A 26703-nucleotide genomic window follows, 5' to 3' on the forward strand; every position below is an offset into this window, starting at 1 on the left:
CAGGATGTGGTTATCTGATAATGGTTCCAAAATATCTCTCTCTCTACCTTTTAACTCCCATGAAACAAATACATGTATTACCAAGCCACCTCTTTATATCTCACAACATATGAAACAGCGGAAAGAAAAATTACATCAGAATACATAACATATATGTCACCTGCAACAAAGAAAAAACAGCATCTCAAAATCATATTATAAAATATAAATATATATATATATATATATATATATATATATATATATATATATATATATATATATATATATATATATATATATATATATATATCCATTTCATATTTTCTGTTGCCTAAACCTTTCTACCCTAAAAGTGGTTCGTCCCTTTAATCCCTGGACCAGTCACAGGTCAGGTCTACTTTTCCGTCTGCATGTAGAGACAAAATGATCGTAAATTCAAACTGTAAACCAGAAGTTAGTTGAAAATGCCACAGAGTGAAGAAACAGCTGTCATGACAGAAAACAATAAATGGAACAAAAAAGTTTGTGTGTTCTTCACCAAAGATTGACGCCTGAGAATCAGCAAAAATTCCAATGATATGAAGATTCCAACAAAAAACCCATTGATGCCACAAAAGCAATTGCTTTCAATGAATATTATATATATATATATATATATATATATATATATATATATATATATATATATATATATATATATATATCAACCCGTGAGTGCAGGCAGAACCCAAATGGCAGGTGAGTTTACATGAAGAACTCGTGAGAGAAAGCACTTGTTTTTATATTGACAAACTCATAAAATATGGACACAGACAATGTATAGTTACACAGTTGTAGATTACTTCATCATATGGGCGCCATGGCTTCATTATCTCTTGAGAGCACGATGTTATCCTTAATCAGACAGGTAAAGACAGTATGGTTTTTGAGTCAACCTTGCAATTCACAACCTAACTACAGCCATGCTTCCTAACACAAAAAGCCACTGGCTTAGCTAAATATGGCACTCAGCTCTTTCTTTACTCTCTCTTGAGAGATTATGATAATCTCAATAGCACAGTACACCCAACACAGTTCTTGCACTAAACCCTGACTGACTAAGGGGCTAACTATAGGCATGCCTACTGCTGTAAGATGATCAGGTAAGAAAATCTCACAACAATGTCTAACAATAAACAAGCAAACACAAATGCCATAAACCTTTGTCTATCCCCTTCTCAACGAATGGTCCCAAACGGCAGACATGCAATTCCACATCTGAAACATCACTAGATCAATGAAGCAGGCATACTATGTCCTCTAAGTGATCCCTGATACCCTCTCTCCCCAGATCATGTGCTGGCTCAATGCCCAAAGGACAAGAGAATCAAATACAACAACCAGCCGAAGATCTTAACATCCAAATTTTCCCTGCCACCATCTGTCTATGCCTTTTAAGCCCTTGACCTACTCAAAACACTGATGAGGTACATAACAGCAAGGGCACCCTGGGATGAACTGGAGTCCCTCCTGACACAGCCATGACCTTGACACCAGCAGAGAACCCAAGAGTGTCGACCCGGTGGGGGATATATGGCCCCAGTGATTGACAAGCAATACCTGGACTGCCCTCCCCAATGCTGAAGGGACACCTATGGCTAACCTAAAGAGGCCAGACAAGTTGCTGGAAGGCCTTGGGGGCTTCCAGTAACTTGTCTGGCAACACACATCCTTAACATCACTGAAGCCAGTGGAGACCAGGACCAGGACCAAGAGAACGATGGGCTGACCAAAGGTGATGAAGGGTAGAAATGCCCCTTCCAACAGTCAAAAAGATTGCCCCCGACCACCCATCCTCTTCATACACCACAACAAGATTAGTGAAGCAACAAGGCCAGTTGCCCTGGGTGCAGCTTATGAAAAAATGAGCAGGGTGGCCACCCACTATAATTACAGTGGCTGCCACAACCCCAGTGTTCTGCTTTACCAGATTCTGCATCAACAACCATGTCTCCAGCAGGAAGTTTCTAGCTATCACAGGTGCCTTTAAATACACTCTCCTGGCATCAGCAGCAGGCCACCAGAGGCTCCCAAATTCTGACAACTTGTGGCTGCCAACAACAGTTTAATACCATCATACAGTCGCTTTACCCTCATCTTCCACCAAATGGATAAAAACTACCAGTGGGACTTCAACACTAATATCCACATGCCCCTACTCAGGGGTGAAACCTAAGACATTTTGGGCTACTTGTAGATGCCATCCATCACTGCCTCCTGGAACCTGCCTCCTTCCAGATTGCACCACAACACCATCACACTCAAGCAGCCATCAACCTTTTTGATGAGCCCCATAGACTTACAAACCCTCCTACAAGAGCTCCCCAGTGTCTTCAAGCCTGTGCTCAAACAAACCCCACATAGAAAATATTATCCCCTGACCCACTTGAAATTTCATTATCTTCCCCCAGAAAAAGTTTACTGTGAAAAGGACCTCAAAAGAAATGGATGGGCCTTTGCCAGGAGCAAAGTACAACACTGATGCACCACCACAAAATAGCCCTTCAAAGAAATGGAATGGATGGGCCTTTACAAGAATGCCTCCACAGCCCATGGGTCTCCATACCCCACGTGATAAAAATACCTAGTGGGTCTTTTCACCCTTTGGACACTATAGGCAGAAGTTCAGTACCAAGCGCTTTCACGTTTATTAACGCATCGTCGGGGCACGAATGAGACACAGATATAAAGAAGGTTACAAAGTAAACAAAAAGAACAAGAATACCAGATGGTCAGTTGTCAAAGGGTAATAATCAGAAAGATAATCTAGGATAATCCGGGATCGAGATGTCACAAACTGGACCCAAGACCAAACAAAAAGAAATACTAAAGTTTAGGCTTACAAAATCCAAAAACATGTATAACCTTGAATACCAGATGGTTAATTGCCAGGGGGTAAAAAACAAAAGGTTAATCCATGGCAAATCCGGGATCACGTGGTCACAAACTAATCCAAATATATACTTAACCATAAGGCAAACGGAATCTTACCCATTCACATTGCAGAAACATATAAAAATGAACATTAATTTTGCATATATTTATCAACAACTTTTTTAATTATGAAGGCATCAAGTTTAAACAAACCAAGACTTAAATTTAGAACACTTTCATTATTTGACCTAATAAAACAAGATTCGATGATATTCCTTTTAACTGTGTCATTGCACGTGACTAAAGGTCTTGCTTTACTCCAGTTAAGAGGATGATCTAAATCTCTCATATGTACGAATAATGCATTCAATATTTGGCCAGTTCTCACAGAATATTGTTGTTCAATTCGTTGTGAAAGTGATTTTTCAGTTTGTCCATAATATATTTTATCACATTTTTTGCAAGGAATTTCATAGATGCAGCCAGAAACATCTTTAGGAGAATTTTTTATCACTAAACTCTTAACATTAAAATTACTGAAAACATTTTTGTTGAAAAGCTTTAAAATCCTAGGAATTTGTAAAAACCTTTCATCATAAGGTAATTTGAGAATATTATGCTTGCTGAATCCAAGTTTGTTATCAGTTAAATAAAATGTTTTCCTGGCTCTTTTCCATGCTACATCTACAAAGGTCCTTGGGTATTTAAGTTCAAAGCAATATCATAAATAGTTTTGATCTCAGCATCAATGAACTGCCGGCTACAAACACGTAAAGCCCTTAAGAACATTCCAGAAAAGACAGAGAATTTAACATTTTGATGGTGATTGGAATGATAATGAAGAAAAGAGGCAATGTTAGTTGATTTTCGAAAGACTGTGTCTCATTCATGCCCTGACGATGTGTTAATAAATGTGAAAGCGCTTGGTACTGAACTTCTACCTGTCATTTTCCTGTGGGATTCGCTTATACACTGGTCACGTGCATCTACTGTGATTTTTTAAGCATACATACATACATTCATATATACATATATATGTGCACTTGAGAAAGCAGGAATTTCTGTACATGCTCACGACACATGACCTCTTGCAACGTTTAGCAAATCTCACAGGTATAAGAATGTGACCAGGATGTCTGATAATTCAGCATTGTTCGTACACCAACCTTTTGAATTTCGAAATGTCATCACCACGTCTGGGTGGAGCTTTCTGTCCCTGTTCTATACAGAATTTTCTAGAAGCCTTGGGTCCAGTTTTAATCGGATTTCTAGGTGTGTTAAATGAAAGTGTGTATTAGTTCGTGTTGTAAAAATTGCTAAGTGAGAAGGGCTCTTGTAAAGATTTATTCATTCCTTTATGAAAAGTCAGAGTAGTTAGATGTACTGGAACACTCAGGAATCAGGATTCCTTTTTGCTGAATGAGTGAGTACTGAACTTTAAAATTACTAACCTTTACAAGTGTTAACACAGGCATGAATATCACTTTAGTGATTTATCTTTTACATCATTTTTATTATCAGTGTTTTGACATGTGTTCGTGGTGTTGTGATAGTATGAAAGACCTTTTTCCATTTTGTTGTTAATGAGGGGTATTTCTTCCTTGACAGATGTTTTAATGGAGCCATGGTTAGGCTGGAATAGTCTTGCAGATGCACAGACATGCATGTAACGTAGCCATTATGGGGAGTGGTCATTTAAAAGGAACTATGACTAAGGACATACTCACAACGGAGACTTATCTGGGTTAGAGAGTGAAATGGGGAAGAATCTCATCTATAATTTTTTTGTTTGCTAAGGTGTTTTGTTGGGGAAGATATTCATTTATCATTTGCATTCTTCTTGGTTCTTTTAGCATTTTTCTTATGTTTTTAACTTGTTATATGTTAGCTTCAAAGAATAAACTATTTTTTGTATGATAGGTTTTGATTTCCACACCTTAGAAATAGGAAGAGGAGTCTGAGAGAGAGAGAGAGAGAGAGAGAGAGAGAGAGAGAGAGAGAGAGAGAGAGAGAGAGAGAGAGAGAGAGAGAGAGAATCTTGAAGGCCATTGCAGTTGGCTACCAATGTTTGCAACTTTTTCAAAGGTAGGTGCAAAACCCCCAGTATTCACAGGGGATAGGTACCACAACCCCCATGAATAGCTGAAATCCGCAAATACTTGACACCCCCCTAAAAACGCTTACAACTGCATATTTAAAGAGGTCAGACACCAAAGACTACCTGTAAAAACATTTATAACTGCCTATTTAATGGTTCAAACACCAAATGTATATCTTAAACTATTATCCTACACCAAATATACCTTAAACTATCATCCCAAAACACTTTAGTCTCATTTCAAAGTCATCTTACAACATTACCCTTAAAAATATATGGCTTACAGTTAAGTGTGAAAGCCAAATTCAGACTCCCCCTACATAAATACATAAAATAAAATACATTTCTGATATTATACTGTGTTTACTTTAATACTAATATCTGAAAATTAGCAAACCATGTCTTTATCATTAAAAAAATGCATTCAGTCATGAAAATAACATCAAAATACACTAATTACTGAATATTTCTCTACAAAAAAAGTCCACAAATTTCTGAATTTTTCATGAATAATTTAGGGATAAGTTCCACAGAAATATCCGCAAACTGGTGAACCAGCAAATTGCAAGACTTCGAATAGCAGGGGTTGGCTATATATATATATATATATATATATATATATATATATATATATATATATATATATATATATATATATATATATATATATATATATATATATATATATATATATATATATATATATATATATATATTATATATATATATATATATATATATATATATATATATATATATATATATATATATATATATATATATATATATATATATATATATACATATATATATGTATATATATACATATATATATATGTATATACATACATATATGCATATATACATATATATATATATACACATACACATATATATGTATATATATACATATATGTGCATATATTATAATCTATATATATATATATATATATATATATATATATATATATATATATATATATATATATATATATATATATATATATTATATATATATATATGCTTTTGGGGCAAAAGTTTTACTTGTATGCAATTTTCGTTGAATTCAATGGCTTTTTGGTTGTTGATCAACTTTTTATTAGTTTCACAGTACTTTCTAAATCTTCTACGTTCTTCAAGGTGTAACTGATGGATATTTACTGGGAACACAACACAGCTTTTCTGTCACTTGTCGTGACCTCTTCAAGGTGTACTAAATTTTCTTTGCCTACTTATGTTTTATTACATGGTGCGGACAGAATTGTAGTGTCCAAAAACATTAACAATGAATACATTTAAATACAAAGAATCAAATTAAAGTACAAAAATTATTTTAACTGAATTTAATTTGTACTAAAATAATACATTACAAAAAGATTTACAATAATCAACAATTTTTAGATGAACTATAATGGAAACAAAAACCACGCACGCTGGTTGTTTGGCAACAAACGAAAATTTAAATAGGGTGAGGGGATACGGATTACGGGGAAAGGATGAAGGGTAAGGGACCTTACAGTTTGTTCGGGTTGCCCGAGGTCCCTCAGTGTGAGGCACCTCTGATGTCTACCAGAGAGTTGCTAATGCCCCTTCCAATCTTGGATGGTCTGGGATGCAGCTTAGATATTTGTCGAGCTTATTCTTATCCACATCTACGCTCACTCCTGATATGTTCCTCAGAGGAGCTGGTAACGAACTGAATAGACGCTGCATTATCGATGCTGGTGCGTAGTGGATTAATGTCCTGTGTGCTTTCCTTAGTTTTCCTGGTATAGTTTTGGGCACTATTAATCTACCTATGCTTGCTCTTTCTGATAGTTTTAGCTCAGTGAGGTTTTCGGTAATTTCTTCTATCTGTTTCCATGCCTGTATTATCATGTAGCATTCTCTTCTTTCGAAACTATATAATTTTAAGAACTGTAGTCTTTCCCAGTAGTCTAGGTCCTTAACTTCTATTCTAGCTGTAAAATACCTTTGTACACTCTCTATTTGTGCAATATCCTTTTGGTAGTGTGGGTACCATATCATATTGCAAAATTCAAGTAGACTACATACATACGTTTTATAAAGCATAATCATGTGTTCGGCTTTTCTTGTTTTGAAGTGCCGGAACAACATTCCCATTTTTGCTTTGCATTTTGCCAATAGTATTAATATTTGATCATTGCATAACATATTCCTATTCAACATCACACCAAGGTCTTTAACTGCTTCCTTATTTGCGATTGTCTCGTTATTAGGTCCCCTACATGCATATAGCATTCCTTCTTTATCACCATAATTTATTGATTCAAATTTATCAGAGTTAAATACCAACCTATTTACCTCTGCCCATTCATATATTTTGTTTAGGTCTCTTTGTAGCGAGTTCTTATCTTCATCACAAGTAATTTCTCTACTTATTCTTGTGTCACCGGCGAACCTTCTCACTACTGAGTCCTTAACATTACTGTCTATGTCTGCAATCATAATAACAAACAGCAATGCAGCTAACACCGTACCTTGTGGCACACCGGATATTACCTTAGCTTCGTCCGATTTCTCATCGTTTGCAATCACTATGTTTTCTGTTTTGCAAAAATTCTTTTATCCATCTTCCCACTTTGTCCACAATATTATGTTTTCTAATTTTTTCGCTAATATATTATGGTCTACCTTGTCAAAAGCTTTTGCAAAGTCTCGGTAAACCACATCTGTATCTTTTTCGTTTATCGTATTTTTATATATGTTTTCATGGTGGACTAACTGTTGGGTTTGTGTACTTTTTCCGGGTACAAAACCATGTTGTCCTATATTAAACAAACTATTTTTCATTAAATGTTTCATCATATTTTTCTTCATTACCCTTTCATACACTTTCATAATATGTGATGTTAGACTCACAGGCCTATAATTACTTGCCTCTAGTCTTGATCCACTTTTGAAAATAGGGGTAATATATGCTAATTTATGTTCATCATAAATCTTGCCTGTATCTACACTTTGCCTTAATAATATTGCAAGCGGCTTTGCGATAGAATGAACTACTTTCTTTAACAAAATGGCAGGGACGTCATCTGGTCTGGCTGCTGATCCATTTTTAATTGCATTAATAGCCTGCACAATATCGGCTTCATTAATATCTATGTCCGATAAATATTCACTGTTTTCATCTCTTATTTCTGTATCATTATCTTCATTATCAATTCTAGGTATAAATTCTCTCTTATATCATTCTGCTAATATGTTGCATATTTCCTATTTTTCTTTCATCAATTGCCCTTCAATTCTTAGAGGGCCTATTTCTACTCTTCTTTTATTTATCTTTTTTGCATATGAGTAAAATATTTTGGGGTTTAGCTTGGTATTTTGTACGGTCTTTTCTTCCAAGTCCCATTTTTCATTTTCTTTTGACTGTATAATCTTTCGTTCTGCATTTTCTATCTTACTTTTTAGTTCCATCACTTTCCATGCATTCTTTTCTTTTGCAAGACCTTTTTTCCACTTTCTGATTTTCTGGAACAAGCTCCTTCTGTCTCTTGGTATGCATGACTGATGTTTACTTCTCTTCTTCAGTATATATTTATCCACTGTTTTCTCTAATATTTTATATAATATATCCATATTTACCTGTATGTTATCACTTATGAATATGTTTTCCCAATCTTTGTTTAATTCTTCACTTATTTCTGACCATTTTATATCTTTACTATAGAAATTGTATTTTCCATATCCTTCCCCCTTTTTCATCTCTTGCTTATCTCTGTTTTCACTTGCTTTGGAATGGACTGTTAATTCTATGACATTATGGTCTGAAATACTTGTATTATACACTATTATTTCTTTAACATAATTCACCTTGTTCACAAATACTAGGTCTAAAATATTATCCTTTCTTGTTGGCAGGTGATTTATTTGCTGAATGTTATGTTCTAGTAGCATATCAAATAGCTTTTCAAATTGCCTCTTATCTTCTGCGCTACTATTACTCTCTTTTTTATATGTATAAATACATCCACAATCTCCTATTCATTCTTTCCAATCTACGAAAGGAAAGTTAAAGTCTCCGGATAGGAATATAGTCCAGTCTTTGTGATTTCTACATATATCATCCAATTTGTCTATTATTATGTCAAACTTTAGTATTAGGGGTCTGTATATTACGATGTTCACTAATCTTTCATTTAAATTCTACCGCTATTAATTCACATTCTGTTACTATATTCCTCACAGATTTTTCCTTGATTTACATCTCTCCCATATATCGCGGTTCCCCCTTGATTCCTATTTTTTCTATCTGATCTATACGTTTGGAAACCCTTTATCTGATCATCATTACCAGTCTCTTATGAATACCAGGTTTCACTTATATTCATTATATCTATTTGTTCAGTTTGGGTTAGTTCTTCTGAGAATTCTATTTTTCTTTTTGAGTTACTCGAAACTAAACCCTGTGCATTCATTACTATGATGGTTTACATGTTATCCCCATTGTCTAATATGGGTAATAATAAGGATTTTCCTATGTCTCTTTCCTGTTTCTGATATGTTGTTCTTTTCTTCATTTCCAGAAATTCGGACATTAAAAAATCCAACTTTTCCAATATATTTAGTCTTCCATCTTCATATTTATTCATTTTGTGTGTGTATCTGCATTTATCACCGTATCTGCACCATCCCCTGACATTGTAGATACATTGCTTGTTCCTTGCACTGTACCTAGGTGCTGATGCCTTATATCGCGATGCTGACATTTCATAACATGGTGTTGGCTTGCTTTTTTTCTTTCATCTCATGGTCTTTGTTCCTTTCTTAATTTTCTTCATTTTTACTTTGATTTTTAACATGTATTTGATTTTGGTATTTGTTCTTCATGGCTACAGGATGCATATATCTACATTTTTTGTTGAACCTACATCCTTTTCCTTCTCTCAAGAGAGAGAGAGAGAGAGAGAGAGAGAGAGAGAGAGAGAGAGAGAGACGTGATTCAGGAAATGTTGTTGTCATTGAGTTATTTGCTCTTTCGGTGTTGGATGATATTTGCCGCCTACAAGATGGGAGCGGATCTTTCTGCTTCCAGTTGGTGGCTCAGGGCCCGTCTTTGTAATAAAATGCAGACCAATTCTGTTATGATTAGTCGGTGGAGATTTTGCTCCATACAGATGGCATTAGTATTCTCCACTAAACTCTTGTTTTTTTTACCGAGGCGCATTTGCACCGACCCTCAGGGGTGCCCTTTTAGCTCGGAAAAGTTTCCTGCTAGCTGATTGGTTGCAAATATTTTGTCCGAATAGCATCATTGTTTTCAAATAATTACCAAGTAATGTGAATCGAAACTTATTTGCTAACCTAAATTTCTCCATCAGAGATATGTTTTGTCAATAAATAATGTTAACAAATAAAGAGATTATAGAGTATTGTGATGGTAAGTCTAAATTTAATAACAATACCCGCCGAAGTCAACGACTGGAGCTTGTTTTTGGATGCACGCTGCATAATTTGTTTTATTTTCACATATTTTAACACCAATTGGGATAAATTACACTAAGCATAAGAAAAACATGTTATTATAAACTTTCTTTGAATACCAGAATCTACGAAAAACATGTAATTAATAAAACTCGCTATTAGTGAAAACTTCCGGGGAGGTAAAAGGAATAGCCTGTGGTGGCCTGGCAGGAAAACTATCACAGGTGATTGTCCTTGCAGCATTTTCCTGATTTATGTATGTGTTGAAATCAGTGTTTTATTATTGAGATGACTTTAATGGCTATATCTGCAATTAAATAGTTTCTAGGCTTCTTTTTGTAGGTACACGCTAATAAAAATATATTTCGCAGAAATTAACAACTTACTCTTTCATGTAAGTTACAGCAGACAATGCGAGATAAGAAAACTTTTTTTTTTTTTTTGCGTTCTGTTCAGGACACATATAAGGTTAACACGAGTTTCTGCGGATATTTTGAGAAGTAGAAGAATATGTGACTGAGTAGAAAATGTACTATACACACATACGTTTAAGGATTAGTAGGCTATATGCGCCTACTGTCAAATACCGAGGCGGGGATGGAAGAGAGGGCGAGGGGTATTGTGGTTGTAACTCGGTGAAATTATGAATTCGTTTAATTATGATTTTTATGCAAATTATGGAACACTACAGTATCCTCAAACCGAAAATAGTGCTATTAACAGAATCTATACCTTTACGACAAAATTAGCAAATCCTTACTATACGGACTTACATCATAGGCCTACATACACCTAGCTTAACTTATATCAAGCATCAGCTACTGTTTACTGTTACTCCTTACCTTAAAGAGTTAAGCAAAATTTATTGCAATTGTCAAAAAATGGCATAAGACACATAGACATAGGCTAGCCTAGTTTGAAATGTGTGCAAGAAATAAAGCCATAATAAGGGAAGTACATTATTATTATGTAAAAGAAAAAATAGCATCTTCATATTTATCATAATGATATAACATAAGGCTTCAGCACAAAAGCCTATGAAAGATGATACGTATCTGAAACGTTTTCTCGCCCATCAACATTTGCTGGCATGTGGATACCATATGAATAACTAGGCCTACCTATCTAGGTAATTTTATCTAAATTTTATCTAATGCCACAGGCTGTTCCTTTTACCTCCTCGGAAGTTTTCACCAAAAGCAAGTTTTATTAATTCCATGTTTTTAGTAGATTCTGGTATTCAAAGAAAGTTTATAATAACATGTTTTTTTATCTTAGTGTAATTTTATGCTAAAATATGTGAAAAGTATCCAAGAACAAGCTCCTGTCGTTGACTTCGGCGGATGTTGTTATTAAATTTAGACTTACCATCACAATACTTTATAATCTCTTAATTCGTTAACATTATTTATTGACAAAACATATATCTGAGGGAGAAAGTTAGGTTAGTAAATAAGTTTCGATTCACATTACTTGGTAATTATTTGAAAAAAATGATGCTATTCGGACAAAATACTTGCAACCAATCAGCTAGCAGGAAACTTTTCCGAGCTAAAAGGGCACCCCCTGCGAGTCGGTGCAAATGCGCCTCCATAAAAAAAACTGAGTATAGTTCCTGAGTCATCAGTTTTTGATTGTGATGATCGACGTAGTGTTGGTGGATGGCTCCGTTATTATGATGGACCTGCAGACATCTTTTTAATGTTGTAGAAGGGCAAGTAAAACGGTAAACGATGTTGGCACTGTCTTCTTTGTTTTGGTTCTGGTTGGTGTTTTCCTCATCACGAGTGAAGCAGTCAAATTAGGTTTGCAATTGATGTGAACTTAAGCCCGTTCGAAGGGGGCTTTCGGCGTTATCCCTCTGTTGATTGTGCTGGTAATCGCCTTCTTCTCCTCTTCAAATCTTTCATTATATTCAGTCTGATGATAAATTATGATGGTTTTATTATCGTCACCTGTTGTTCTGGTTCCACTGTTGTAGAACTGTTCAATTCTCCTTCTTATTACATCTTGTATGAGTTTATCCTGAAATGCGTTGTTGGTCAGGAGTTGCTGGACTCGCTCGATTTCCAGGTGTGTCTCCTGCCACGTGGAGCAGTGGGTTATAGCTCTCTTCATATAAGCACCAACCACTGACCGCTTGTAGGCTAATGGGTACTCCCCACGTGCACTGAGGCACCACCCAGCATTTGTTATCTTCGTGTGGACTCTGGTGTCAAACTGTTCCCCATTTTGGAATACAAGGATGTCCAAGAAAGGCACAGTTTTCTCTCTGCTGAATTCGACTGTATAATTTAAGGAGGAATTATTCTTAAGTTCTGGGGCTAATTTTACAGCTTCATTTTTGTCTTTCATTTAGATAAAAATATCATCAATATACCTCGTGTATATGTGTGGTTTTTGATGATTTGTAAAGGTCGTGGTTTCGATGTGGTCCACATAAATATCAGCAAATAGGACTACCAGCGGCGATCCCATTGCTATACCGTCACACTGCCTAAATAAGTCACCCTTGTGTGAGAGGAAAGGGTCCTCTTTGGTGCAAGCTACCAACATTGATTTTAGTGTTCTCTCCGGTATTGGTAGTGGTTCTTGATTGGAGTGGTATATGCAGTCAAATATCAGGTCAATGGTTTCGTCCACTGGTTGTTTGTAAACAAACTCTTTACATCGTGCGAGGCAATGTCTTCTTCGAATTCTGTGTTATGAAGTAAATCGATGACTTCTGTGCTCAATTTTACTGAGTACTTTGATGGAAAGTACGGTAATATAATCTCGTTCAGTTCCCTTGCTAATTGGTAGGTGGCTGATGTTAATTATGAAATTATGGGCCTGATGGGGTTACCTGGCTTATGGGTTTTTATTGTTCCATAGCAATATCCTGGTTTAAAATCACCGATTATTTTGGGGAACTTTATCTCATTTTGCATTTTGTTGGCATATTCAGTAAGGCACAGTACTTTGGTCTTCAGTTCGTTTGTTGGGCCCTTACTGAGGCGTTGAAACTTGCTGATGTCATGCAAAATATTGTCTAGCTTTTCGTCAGATTCACTCACTTCTATTGTAAGGACTAGAGATTGAGTGACATACTGGCTGGGTGTTAACTGGTTTATTGGTGGTGCCTTACTGAGATGAATGTACAGAATCTTCGAAGATGTTATTGACGTGTGCAAGCGGTAAGGTAGCATCTACACACAGACAGGGGAAAACAGAGGTACAGATTCGGGCATCTGTGTTTGTCGGCAGACAAACAGATGGGGATATTGAGAGACATGATTAACATACAGTGATGAAACATATATCAATGGAAAGGCCAGGAAATTCTACATATGACCAATTGCAAGAGATTCGAGACAGATTAATTACTACAATGCAGTAGCATAATATATGTGAAATGGAGAGACGTTTGGCGTCTTCACAGACAGAAACACACATACAGTTTGATACAGAAGATTCGGTGGAACATTATGAATACATGATTAGAATGCTTGCATGGCAATGCAAGTAGTGGTGATTGTACATAAATCAAGACAACAATGGTTAGGGAGAAACAGGCAGAAATATTGTATAACTGAAATCGCGTTCCGTCAAAGAAAGAAAACGAGATGCCCTTGTTTTGTCTTGTCCACTCCGATGGATGACGACTGACGAACACACAAACACACACGTGTTCGGAAGAGATGGCGTTGGGCCCTTACATTATCAATGATGACACAGACAGTGGCTTTATCTCCTTTACGTATCATGATGTTGGTGTTTTCTCAGTTCTTTCACTGCCTGACATAATTCCGGGGTGAGGGTTTTGCTGTGATATTTCCCACATGCTCAGCTGGCTTCTCCTATGAGTTCCGGGATACATCCGTGCTTAATTAAAAGGACTGGCAGGGCATGGACAACGTGGAGGGATGTCGAAAACACACTCCAACAACATGTAAAAGAATCATCAGTAAAACACGAAATTTAAAGCAAGAATTAGTGAAAACATAGAACCACTTTTGTGCAATCACCGATTTAGAGACCCAACACACGGCCAGACAAGTTTGTGAGATTGAGATAGAAAACATACATGGAAAAACCAGTGCCCGCCACAGCGAGAAATTAATCACATTAATTGGAGGGCTAGTGCGGAAAAGTGAAAGCAAAGACGGGTATGTCAATTTATCTCAGTATTCCCTTAGTGACAACCAAAAGAAATTATTAAATCTGGGCCTTAATTGTCATTATATCAAGAAGCCTAACCAAATGGCTAAACATATAAACATAGAATGTTTGATAAGCAATTTCAAATAACTGCACAATAAAAATCAAACAGAAATTAAGCCTGGGTGTATCCCAGACCTCATAGGAGAAGCCAGCCGAGCAAGTGGGAAATATCACAGCAAAACCCTCACCCAGGAGTTATGTCAGGCAGTGAAAGAACTCAGAGAAAACACCGGCATCATCATATGTAAAGGAGATAAAGCTGTAAAGTCCCCGCTCAACGGGTTTTCTATGAAGAGCTCCCCATTTTCTACAGTGCCTTCGCAGCTGACCCTAGGTCGTGGTACTCAGCCTTTATTATCATTATGTAACTGTACACTTATTATATATTCATTTTTGCCCTTTTGCACAGTGTATGTGCCAGAGTATTTTTGTGTCTAATCTGCTATTGTTAATTATCACGTTATCTGTATGTACCTGTCCTGTTTTATGTAGAGAATAGTTTTGACCTCGGATCACATATATATTTTTGTACTGACGTCCACGTATACACCGACGTCCGCATGCCACTTTATATGCTGGCCGCGTCCTAAATAAACTAGCAGTTCTTGTCTACCTGCTCTTTCTTTCGCACCCTCTCACAAAGCCGCTGTCTATGTCAACATGGATAGAAGTGAATAAGACAAAAAGCTAGACAATATCCTGCATGACGCGAGCAAGTTTCATCACCTCAGTAACAACCCAACAAACGAACTGAAGACCAAAGTACTGTGCCTTACCGAATGTGCCAACAAAATGCAAAATGAGATAAAGTTCCCCAAAATAATCGGTGCTTTAAAACCAGGATATTGCTATGGAAAAATAGAAACCCATAGGCCAGGGAACCCCATCAGGCCCATAATTTCACAAGCAACATTGGCCACCTACCAGTTAGCAAAGAAACTGAACGAATTATATTATCGTACTTTCCATCAAAGTACTCAGTCAAATTGAGCACAGAAGTCATCGATTTACTTCATAACACAGAATTGGAAGAAGATATCGCCTCTCTTGATGTAAAGAGTTTGTTTACAAACATACCAGTGGACGAAACCATTGACCTGATACTTGACCGCATAAACCACTCCGATCGAGAACCACTACCAATACCAGAGAGGACACTAAAATCAATGTTGGTAGCCTGTACCAAAGAGGGCCCTTTCCACTCACACATGGGTGACTTATTTAGGCAGTGTGGCGGTATAGCAATGGGGTCTCCGCTGGGAGTCCTTTTTGCTAATATTTATATGGACCACATTGAAACCACGACCTTTACCAATCAACAAAACTCTGCCTTTCTTGGACATCCTCGTGCCCCAAAATGGGGAACAGTTTGACACCAAAGTCTACACGAAGACGACAAACGCTGGGTGGTGCCTCAGTGCATGTGGGGAGTACCCATTAGCCTACAAGCGGTCAGTGGTTGATGCTTATATGAAGAGAGCTATAACCCACTGCTCCACATGGCAGGAGACACACCTGGAAATCGAGCGAGTCCAGCAACTCCTGACCAACAATGCATTTCAGGATAAACTCATACAAGATGTAATAAGAAGGAGAATTGAACAACTCTACAAGTGGAACCAGAACAACAGGTGACGATGATAAAAGCATCATAATTTATCATTGGACTGAATATAACGAAAGATTTGAAGAGGAGAAGGCGATTACCAGCATAATCAACAGAGGGATAACGCCCAAAGCCCAATTCGAACAGGCTCAAGTTCACATCTACTGCAAACCTAATTTGACTGCTTCCCTCGTAATGAGGAACAACACCAACCAGAACCAAAAAAAAAGAAGACAGTGCCAATGTAAGAGCCCGTCGCCCCAATGCCATCTCTTACAAACACAACCGCACCGCTCCCTCTGCGTCAGCAGTCGTCTCAGCAGCCGAGCCGATTAATCAGACGTTACCCACGTCTTGGGGGAGAGTATTTGTAAGAGCCCGACGCTGTCTCTTCCAAACACGTGTGTTCGTCAATCGTCATCCATCGGTGGACAGGACAAAACAGGAGCGTCTTGTTTTCTTTCTCTACAGGAACACGATTTCAACCATACAATATTTCTGTCTGTTTCTCCTTAAGCATTGTTGTCTTAATGTATGTACAATCAGCACTACTTGCATTGCCATGCAAGCATTCTAATCATGTACTCATAATGTTCCAACGAATCTTCTGTATCAAACTGTATGTGTGTTTCTGTTTGTGAAGACGCCAAACGTCTCTCCATTTCACATATATTATGCTACTGCATTGTATCCATTAATCTGTCTCGAATCTCATGCAATTGGTCATATGTAGAATTTTCTGGCCTTTCCATTGATATATGTTTCATCACAGTATGTTAATCATGTCTCTCAATATCGCCATCTGTTTGTCTGCCGACAAACACAGATGCCCAAGTCTGTACCTCTGTTCTACCTGTCTGTGTGTAGATGCTACCTTACCGCTTGCATGCGCCAATAACATCTTCGAAGACTCTGTACATTAATCTCAGTAAGGAACCACCAATAAACCAGTAAACACCCAGCCAGTATGTCCCTCATACCCCAGTCCTTACACTGGTGACTCCAGAGTGACCCGAAGGACCCGGCCGACCTCAGATGACGACCCACGCGCCGACAGACCCTTCGCCGCCTCGCTACTTCCCGCCGTTCCTGAGTTCTCAGTAGAAGTTCGACCCTCCGAGATGACCCACCCCACCACCGGAGCCCTGGCTGCCTCCTCCAGGAAACCTGAAGCCGCCCCCGCACTCGTACTGGACGAGCTGACCAATGAAGGACCAGCCAACGTCATCCTTCAGCCTGCTGCCGCCCCTCTCGAGCTGGCTACCAAGGATCAGCCACCGTCATCCTTCAGCCCTCGAGCCGGCCACCGAAGGATCATCCGACGTCACCCTTTAACCCGTCTTGAGCTCCTGCCGGCTGGCGCCGCCCTTCAGCCTCCTACCCGCCCCTAGCCCAAGCCCTTCGAGCTCAACTACAATTGTCAGCAAGACAATTTCCGCATTGATGCCTTGCTTTGGGGGGGGGGGGTTGGCGTTACCCTCTTCCTCTGCGCCCTCCTCCTGCTGGATGGCGCTGACTGGGAATTAGGGTGCTGGTACCCACTTTGTTGCCTTTACGGAGTCCGTCAAGTGCTGTGCTGAGATGATCAGGTCTTCGAGGGGCATCGCGTAGGGCTCCGGGATTTGTGTGCGGACCTCCGGGAGGAGCTGACAGAAATATTGTATGGTTGAAATCGCGTTCCTGTAGAGAAAGAAAACGAGACACTCCTGTTTTGTCCTGTCCACTCCGATGGATGACGATTGACGAACACACACGTGTTTGGAAGAGACAGCATCGGGCTCTTACACCAACATCATTTACCGTTTTACTTGCCCTGAGAGGATGTGCCAGTCCTCCAGAAAAGCGTATGTTGGACACACTTCTATAACGTTAAAAAGACGTCTACAGGCCCATAGTAATAACGGAGACATCCACCAACACCACGTCGATCATCACAATAAAAAACCGACGACTCAGGAACTATACCCTTCCACTCACGAAGAGACCTCTCTGGCATGGTGTTTAAAGATCTGTCCTGTTGCCAGTTTTACAAAACAACAACTTGACACGTGTGTGACAGACCTTTGAATGTCTTTGAGACAAACCCTGAGGCTATAATTATAAGATTATGTGGGTTGTTTTCCATTTCCAGGTATTTTAATCGCCTTCCTATTCCGCCCTGCTTAGGATTTGTCTTCAGTCCATTTCTTCTCCACATATTTTTCTTATTTTTTTCAAAGATTTCCCGTATAGATATTTAACATTTTCGTCTCGACAAGAAAGATCATACAGTATTTACATCTAAGTAACTGCAGGAGTAAGCTGTTTGTATAATGACTTGGCGCTCTCTCTAAGATCCCATGCTTGCTCAAGGCCACCTTAATCTAACAACAACAACAACGATATCTCGCACTCTCTCTGTTGATAATGTTAATGAGGGCATGAAAGATACTGTCGTGAAAAAACTGGATCCGTTTTTCTCGACAATCCTTCACAACGTTCAGGATAAGCGAGGGGGAGTAATAAGCAGGCGGCTGAGTTCGTGGTTCACCTTTTTTCTGTAAATATGTTTGGTTATTATTTGTGTCCTGCGAACTGCCTGTGTTGTTTGTGTTGGGAATGTCAGAGTGGCTCTTTTTTTATCATTCGAGTACCTCCTTTAGTAAAATAATCTATGTATAAATTCTGAAAGGGAACTGAGGTGATGATGAGGCATGCAGAGGGGCGATATGCCTCTTTCTCGAGGGTATTGCTTTGAGGTACACCACGCACTCTCCATGTCGTCACCTCCCCAGCCAAATCGTTCATTTTAAAGTCAAGAGCAGGTTCCTTTAGTATGCTAAATTAATCCCTTCACATTTTTGCCATCCGGGGCTTGATATAGTTAATGTTCATTTAAAGTGTAGCCTGATTGTTCGGAAATAAGTTTTGTGCAAAATTGTAGGTTTTAGAGGCATGTATTTTCGAGTTTTACGGAGTTTTGTATAGCTTTCAGCATTGTCTTTTGTACTCGACCACGTGGTCCTTGGACGTTAATGTATGTTAAATTTAACTAGTCTATTTTGTTAAATAAAATTGTAAAACCTGCCTCATCTTGATGGACCGTCGCTTCTATGTTTGCCGGTAGTGCCCTTCAGGCCTGACCATCTCAGTCCCATGCCATCAGGGACTTAGAACCTTCCCAGTCGTGGGGGAAAATTCGCGACAGATACCCTGATTACTTTGCAAAATGGTGATGTGGCATTTGATGTTTTTGTTCTTCCAACAAAGAGAGAGAGAGAGAGAGAGAGAGAGACTCTCGTTTGTATACGATTGTTCATTTTCTCACTCGTCCGGCTTACTCTGTGTTATGCTTTATTTCATATTTCCTTGCTTACCAATTCATTCTTTACCTATGATATTAAGAAATTAAGATATTTGTGGAGAGGGGAAATAACTCTAAACATACCGTGACCATCGAAAGTGGCCCCTGGAGACAGTCTTAAGCTGCTTATCCGTGGATTTAAGCGCAAGTGGAGCTGTTTGAAATGTTGGCAACAGCGCCAAAATGAAATGCCATATTGATAGAAAATCTGATTCCGTTTCTTGTTATTGCATAAAAAACTTTATCAATCGTGAACCTATGTAATTGACTTAGAATTCTGTGTAATGAAAAAGATGGTATTTGATATGTGTAATGGGGAGAAATGGTGTTATCTCGTTGTTGTTACAAATTTGGCAGAGTTGCGGATATTAAACACGTGGAGAAGACCCAAACAGTCACACCGGAGAGCTCATTTCATTTGAGTTTTATTACAGTGGAGAATACCAATACCATCTGTACGGAGCAAAATCTCCACCGACTAATCATAGCAGAATCGGCCTGCATTTTATTACAAAGACCGACCATGAACCGCCTACTGGAAGCAGAAAGATGGCTACCATCTTGTAGGCGGCAAATATCATCCTACACCGAAAGAGCAAATGACTCAAATAATGACATGAACATTTCTTGAATCACGTCACTCTCTCTCTCTCTCTCTCTCTCTCTCTCTCTCTCTCTCTCTCTCTCTCTCTGTCCGTTACCCTTCATCCTTTCCCCGTAATCTCAAATTTGCGTTTGTTGCCAAACAATCAGCGCACGTGGTTTTTGTTTCCATTATTGTTCATCTAAAAATTGTTGATTATTGTAAATCTTTTTGTAATGTATTATTTTTGTACAACTTAAATTAAGTTGAACTAATTTTTGTACTTTAATGATTGCATTGTATTTAAATGTATTCATTGTTAATGTTTTTGGACGATACAATTCCGTCCGCACCATGTAATAAAACACGAGTGCGCAAAGAAACTGTATTACGGGCTGCTCTATGAGCAAGAGCCCGTGCTGGCATAAGGCCAACTCAATCAACAACAACAAGAAAATGTAGTACACTTTGAAGAGGTCACGACATGTGACGGAACAGCTATGGTAAGTGGGTCAGGGGTGTTTTGTTCCCAGTAAATGGAACAAATAGTTAATCTTCGTTTCTTTATCCATCAATTACACCTTGAAGAACGGAGATTTAGAAAGTACTGTGTAACTGATAAAAGTTGATCAACAACCAAAAAGCCATTGAATTAAACAGAAATTTGCATATGTATATATATATATATATATATATATATATATATATATATATATATATATATATATATATATATATATATATATATATATATACATATATACATAAACATATACACATATATATACATATATATTATATATACATATATTATATATATATATATATATATTTTATTTATCTATATATATATATATATATATATATATATATATATATATATATATATATATATATATATATATATACTGTATATTTATGTCATTTCACACTTTATCTGCAACTCATTTTCCTATCCAACTTTGTCCCTACACCTAAAGTCCTTTCACGGACTCCTCTTATAACTTCCTCCATAAAGATGTTATGCATGCATAAAAATTACACACACACACACACACACACTCACAATGTACTCATATATATATATATATATATATATATATATATATATATATATATATATATATATATATATATATATATATATATAATTATATATATAAATATATATCTATATATACACATATATAATGATATAATGTGTATAATTTAAATCATTAACGAAATATTCTAGGTTTACTTATAATCTGTTGATTTACCGCTAACGATGGAACTTCCATCAATTTCATTGTTAATTGTAGGATGTTGTTTTAATCCAGCCGCCAACGCGTGGGCTCAGATGAAAAAGATTGGATGCTAATCACGCGCATTTATGGCAGATTACCGGTAAAACTTATAATTGGTGATGATCATTAACCTTACTTCATAATGAGTAATATATTTAGTAATTTTCATACATACCTTTTCTTCGCTAGTTCATAAAGTTGATCTTGGCCACTGCCTGGGAACTATGATTATTATAATGGAGAAATTATAACTTTTGTTTGTTGCATATATCACCACACTGGCAGGATAGTATTTTCTCTTTTTATTTAGTTTAATAAGCATCTCTCCTAAAAGTTTTCAGTTACGACTCTTGCATAGGTTTCTGATTAATTACTAAAAGAATGGTGTGAATCTGTTTATTTCTACTGAAAGTAGTTATTTAAAAGTAAAGACCATTTCTCTACCTACAATAAATAACACAGGATTGCATGGAAATTAGGTCACTGGAAAATGCTAATTGGATCGAATTACATGGAAAAATCTGTGAGTTATACATCACAACAAATAACAGTTATTGCACCGATAGATACTGACTAAATTTTCCTCAACTTGGCCTAACCTAACTAACTTAGGTTAGGACTGCATCCTACATGGTAGGGTTACCCACCCTTAACTTTGACTAAGCAAATCATTCATCACTATTCGATAATATGTAATTATCGTATGTATGAAACTAATAGACAGACAGCAGTCTATTGAAGTAAATATAACAGGAAAAATACTGAGGATTACCTATTATGCCATGGGAGTAAATACGAGGTATAATTTCTACCTCATACCTTCATACGGTATTGTTAACTAGCCTAGGCCTATGCATTTGTGGTGGAAGTGATAAAAGAGAAACCATTTGTTTCTAGATGTCATACTTGCAGAAACAGTTCAATTTACGTTTTCTGGCCCAGGTTGATACCATTATCATCCACTCATCCACTGCTGCCAACATGGCAGAGTGCACGTGTAACACTAACAATCACAATTAGGGTATATGTAAAGGAGAGGGTCACAAGAAGCTATCGTTTAATGATGTAACTTTGTGACTAAACAATATATAAAAGGGTTTATAATACAGTACAGCCGAGATAATTTGGCTGGTACTACATATAACGGAAGATCCGCTTTGCGCCGTGTTTAGAACCAGGCCCTCTTGGATGAAAGCAAAAATATAAACAGTACACGGTATATTTCCCATAGCTTTGTAAATTTCTCGGTAGAACTGTAGAATAGCTCCGCATGGGGTATTACCTCGGAACTTTAGTTTTTCTATAGTATTTTGGTTGCTTATCAAGAATTTTCCAAGTTTTTGGCGGTCGACCGTAATTAATCTGTAATTAACCTCAGAACTTATATGTTACTGTATGCTGGCCATAATGGAATGCTATCGTGCATGCCTAGTTGTAGGGGAACGTTTGGTAAAAATTGGGGTTCCGCGTTCCCAAAGGGCCCCCAACCATGCTGGATGGAGATATGATGTTAGTATTAATTGACCAACAATAAACACCACCTTCTCCATCAGCAACACTAAAAGTACAGGGAAAATAATTTTCCAAGGTAATAATCGGTGCGGAGCTGTTCTATAGCTTTACCAATTTCTTAAATTAACTCGCCTACGCTGCATTGGCGACACCATTTTCTATATTCTCCAATCAAGAAATTACATTAATGGACGTTATCTTTATGTGGGCCTCTCCTTTACATTTATCAAAATTAGGCCTAAACCCTACAGCGATAGATAAAAACCATTTATGTTGACCTTAAAGATGAACTGACTGCTGATTATGACTATAGTGCTCATATGTCAATGAATCTTACCTTGCTATATTAGTCTATTACAAAATCTGAAAAACTTGAAGACCTCATTCCGGATACAGTCACCGTCTCACCCAGGCGGCACGACTCCACTGAAATTTTTCAACACGAAGGTGAAACACCTTGTCAGTTCCTGCCATCTCTCTTTTCCCCAGCGCAATCAATTATTTTCGAAAGGTTGTTCAGCTCCTCAGCACCACACGTAAAGTCACCAACTGGCGAGCGCACTACCTCATATTTCACATGATTATGGAGGCAATGCCGACCATAGCAAGTTTAACACGAATAGCAAGCTTCAACAACACGCCGAAGGGAAGTGGCGCCCTCCAATTCAAGCAGTGCAATGATGAAAGTAAACATAAACTCCGTGACGTCACAGGTATTCTCACTACGTAACATGTTGTCATCAGAACTTGTCATTAAGTGACATGCTTCACGAAATATTTTCCCATATTTTACATATTGTATTGAAGTAAATCCGTTTTGTAGGATACGGATCCATATTAATTACTAGGAAAACCACAATGTCCTCATACAATATACCTTTCAAACAAAACAAAACAAAATTACAGTATTACTGGTTGGATGTTTGCTGTTATGAAGTTGCAATCGACGGCTGAAAACTATGAATTTTTGGTTTATTTTAAACCAGACGTTTACAGAAATTATATGAGGCCTCCACTGAAATAGAAATCTATAAATATCTGCAGCTATTCAAGAAGGATATTCTATTATTTCAAACCAAACAGTGAGTTTGATGAGATATCTTTTGAAATAGGGAGACAACAACTGCTCTTCTGAAATCTACGCTAGCCTCATTGCCTGCGTTCACTGTTACTATTAGTCTTATTACTTCCGTACCTCTGCATTATAGCAATTTGTTTGTTTGTATGTACGCCCCTTACGCTTGGCAAAAAATGCGTAATAATTTACTGTACCAAAAGAAGTAATCGACTCCTGAAGTATATTGTTATCACCGCTTAGCTAGACTAAACCATCAAGAAAATAAAATCTAGAGTCTTGCAGATTTTACAGGTTTTCACCACAAGTCTTTGTTATGATGATAACTACGATTATTGTATTTCCCTGATATAAGCCTCACCCTCGTCAGAGGTTGTGTGCTACTTTGACAGTTAATGCATTGCAAAACACCATACTTAGTTACCAGCCAAGAGGAAGTAATGCAACTAAAATAAAAAAAAGGCAGAAATTTAATTACAAACGTTTTATATTGTTCTAAATGTTAAAAAGTACGAATGTGGCCTACATTTGAACTTTAAAGAATAATTAATAGTGGTTTCCTTCGAATTCAAAACATCTTAAATGTGACACGGCATGGCAACCAACCAGTAAAATGGAAAATTCTGGTAAATCTGCGGATTCACTGTTCATCGGTTTACCAAAGCCCTTAGCCACAACCTCCTCCCCCGGAAACACACACACACACACACACACACAAGTCGAGTGAATGCTTCATAAGTTTCCATATCCCCGGCTGACTGTAACATGATGAAGAGTGCTGGCCACACTTTGACTGCACCATAAAGTGTTTGACGTGAGTATTTAATTTTGTTTCCGATTGCCACACTTGCCCATTTACCAACAGATGCATCTAGTCTGGTTTACTTCCATATAAATTAATATCATATTCCAGTCTGCTGACCGATTTGTAATCAAGTCAGTTATTCAGAAATGCATTTTAAATCTTGATTTTCAAATATCCTTTCATGATAGTCGCATGAAGTTGATCAGAAGTACACTACAAGATGGTCAGGTACATAGCCAATCCAAAATCAGACACTCACAGATGTGTAGTAGTAGAATTACCCAAATAAGTTATGAGTGTCCTGTCTACAAACACAATATGCTTTAAAATGTATTTATATAAGAATAAAATCTGCACTCGACGTTTATTTTTACATTAATGCGGAGCCAAATGTTTCCCCTTTCCAAGTTCCTTGATGTAACACGTCTACAAGATTATAAGAGTCCCTGTATCACTAAGATGCCTTATTGAAGCCGTTTTCTGTGATATATTAATTTAAGAAAATCGTTCGTTCGAATGCTAAAGGCTATGAAATATTATTCGTATATATTTCGCGGGTATTCGAAAAGTTTCCTCATTGGCTCCCGTCACTAACTTACACAAATCTTTTCTTTTTATTTATTTATCACTCTTCCTTAACGAAGGGTTAATTGTCGCTGACCTTGGGTATGAAAAAGACAACGTTTTAAGTATTCTAGGCCTTTAAACAGCGATGTTTAAGTCCATGAAAGCATGAATTCGATTTTCCATATTTGAAGATTCGATTTTCCACACTCATACAGGTTCTGTTTTACAATTTACTACATACACAATAGGAGTGGAATCGTCAGAATGCCTAAATTAGTTATTTTTGACCGTACTTATAATGGCATTATTGAAATGAAAGCAAACCAAATGACAAGAGTCTTTTACCTTACTGGTAATTCCTTCTTGGTTTGAGTGGAAAGGTAGCTTCATGAAGTGTTTTTTTTTTTTTTTTGTGGATGTCCAAGTTTTTTTTATCTGAAACAAATCACTAAACAAATAATGAGTGCCGGGATTTTTAGAAATTACTGTAGTGATGGATGTGTTGCATACTTGGGTTGTTAAAAAAATGGTGATTGATGATGATGCCGATGTTGGTATCTAGGTATTAGTGATGATGATGAAGTGTACCTAGGTTTCTACACAATGGCAGAGATGAAGATGATACATGTCTGGGTTTCTAAACGGTAGAGATGATGATGATGATGCATCCATGAATTTCTAAATGGTGGTGATGAATGTGATGCAAATATTAGTTTCTAAATGATGGAAAATGGTGATGATGATGCATATGTTTTATTTAATGATGGTAATGATGCAGATGAAGGAAATCTGGGTTTAAAAGGATGAAGAGGATGAAAATGATGCATACATGGGTTTCTAAATGAGTCAGGGTTAATGAAATGTGTACCTGAGTTTCTATAAATAATGGCGATGATGATGATGATGCACAACTGGGTTTCTAAATGACGGTAATGAGGCATACCATGGTTTCTAAATTCCGGCACTAATGACAGTGATGGGTACATGGTTTCTAAATGATAGCGATGATGAAGATGATTTATACTGGGTTTCTAAATTTATAATAATTATGTGTACTTGTTTTTAAATGACGATGATAATGTGTTTCTAGTTACTTTCAAAAATGACCATAGTGTATTCGTGCTCCTAAAAATAGAACTATCCACCAGGCACCGCAGGACTTAGAAGCCCCCTATTTCAGCAGAGAAAGCAGAGAAGAGGAAGAGCTTCCCCGGTCTTCATGAGTGCTAAGCACAGATGCCAGGCAGTTTGCATGGGTATGTGCTTGATGTGAGGTCGAATG

At 37.3% G+C, this 26703-nt stretch overlaps 1 long non-coding RNA gene across 1 annotated transcript in view; it reads right to left on the reverse strand.

Annotated features, from left to right (window-relative positions):
* Positions 1–23653, reverse strand: part of LOC136834379 (uncharacterized) — a 46485-nt gene extending 22832 nt beyond the window's left edge. The window contains exon 1 of the long non-coding RNA XR_010851770.1: positions 23312–23653. This is a non-coding gene — a long non-coding RNA (uncharacterized lncRNA). The remainder of the gene's footprint in view (positions 1–23311) is intronic.
* Positions 23654–26703: the final 3050 nt, after the last annotated feature.

The sequence above is a fragment of the Macrobrachium rosenbergii genome, chromosome 4 (assembly GCF_040412425.1).
Source record: "Macrobrachium rosenbergii isolate ZJJX-2024 chromosome 4, ASM4041242v1, whole genome shotgun sequence".
Taxonomy (NCBI): domain Eukaryota; kingdom Metazoa; phylum Arthropoda; class Malacostraca; order Decapoda; family Palaemonidae; genus Macrobrachium; species Macrobrachium rosenbergii.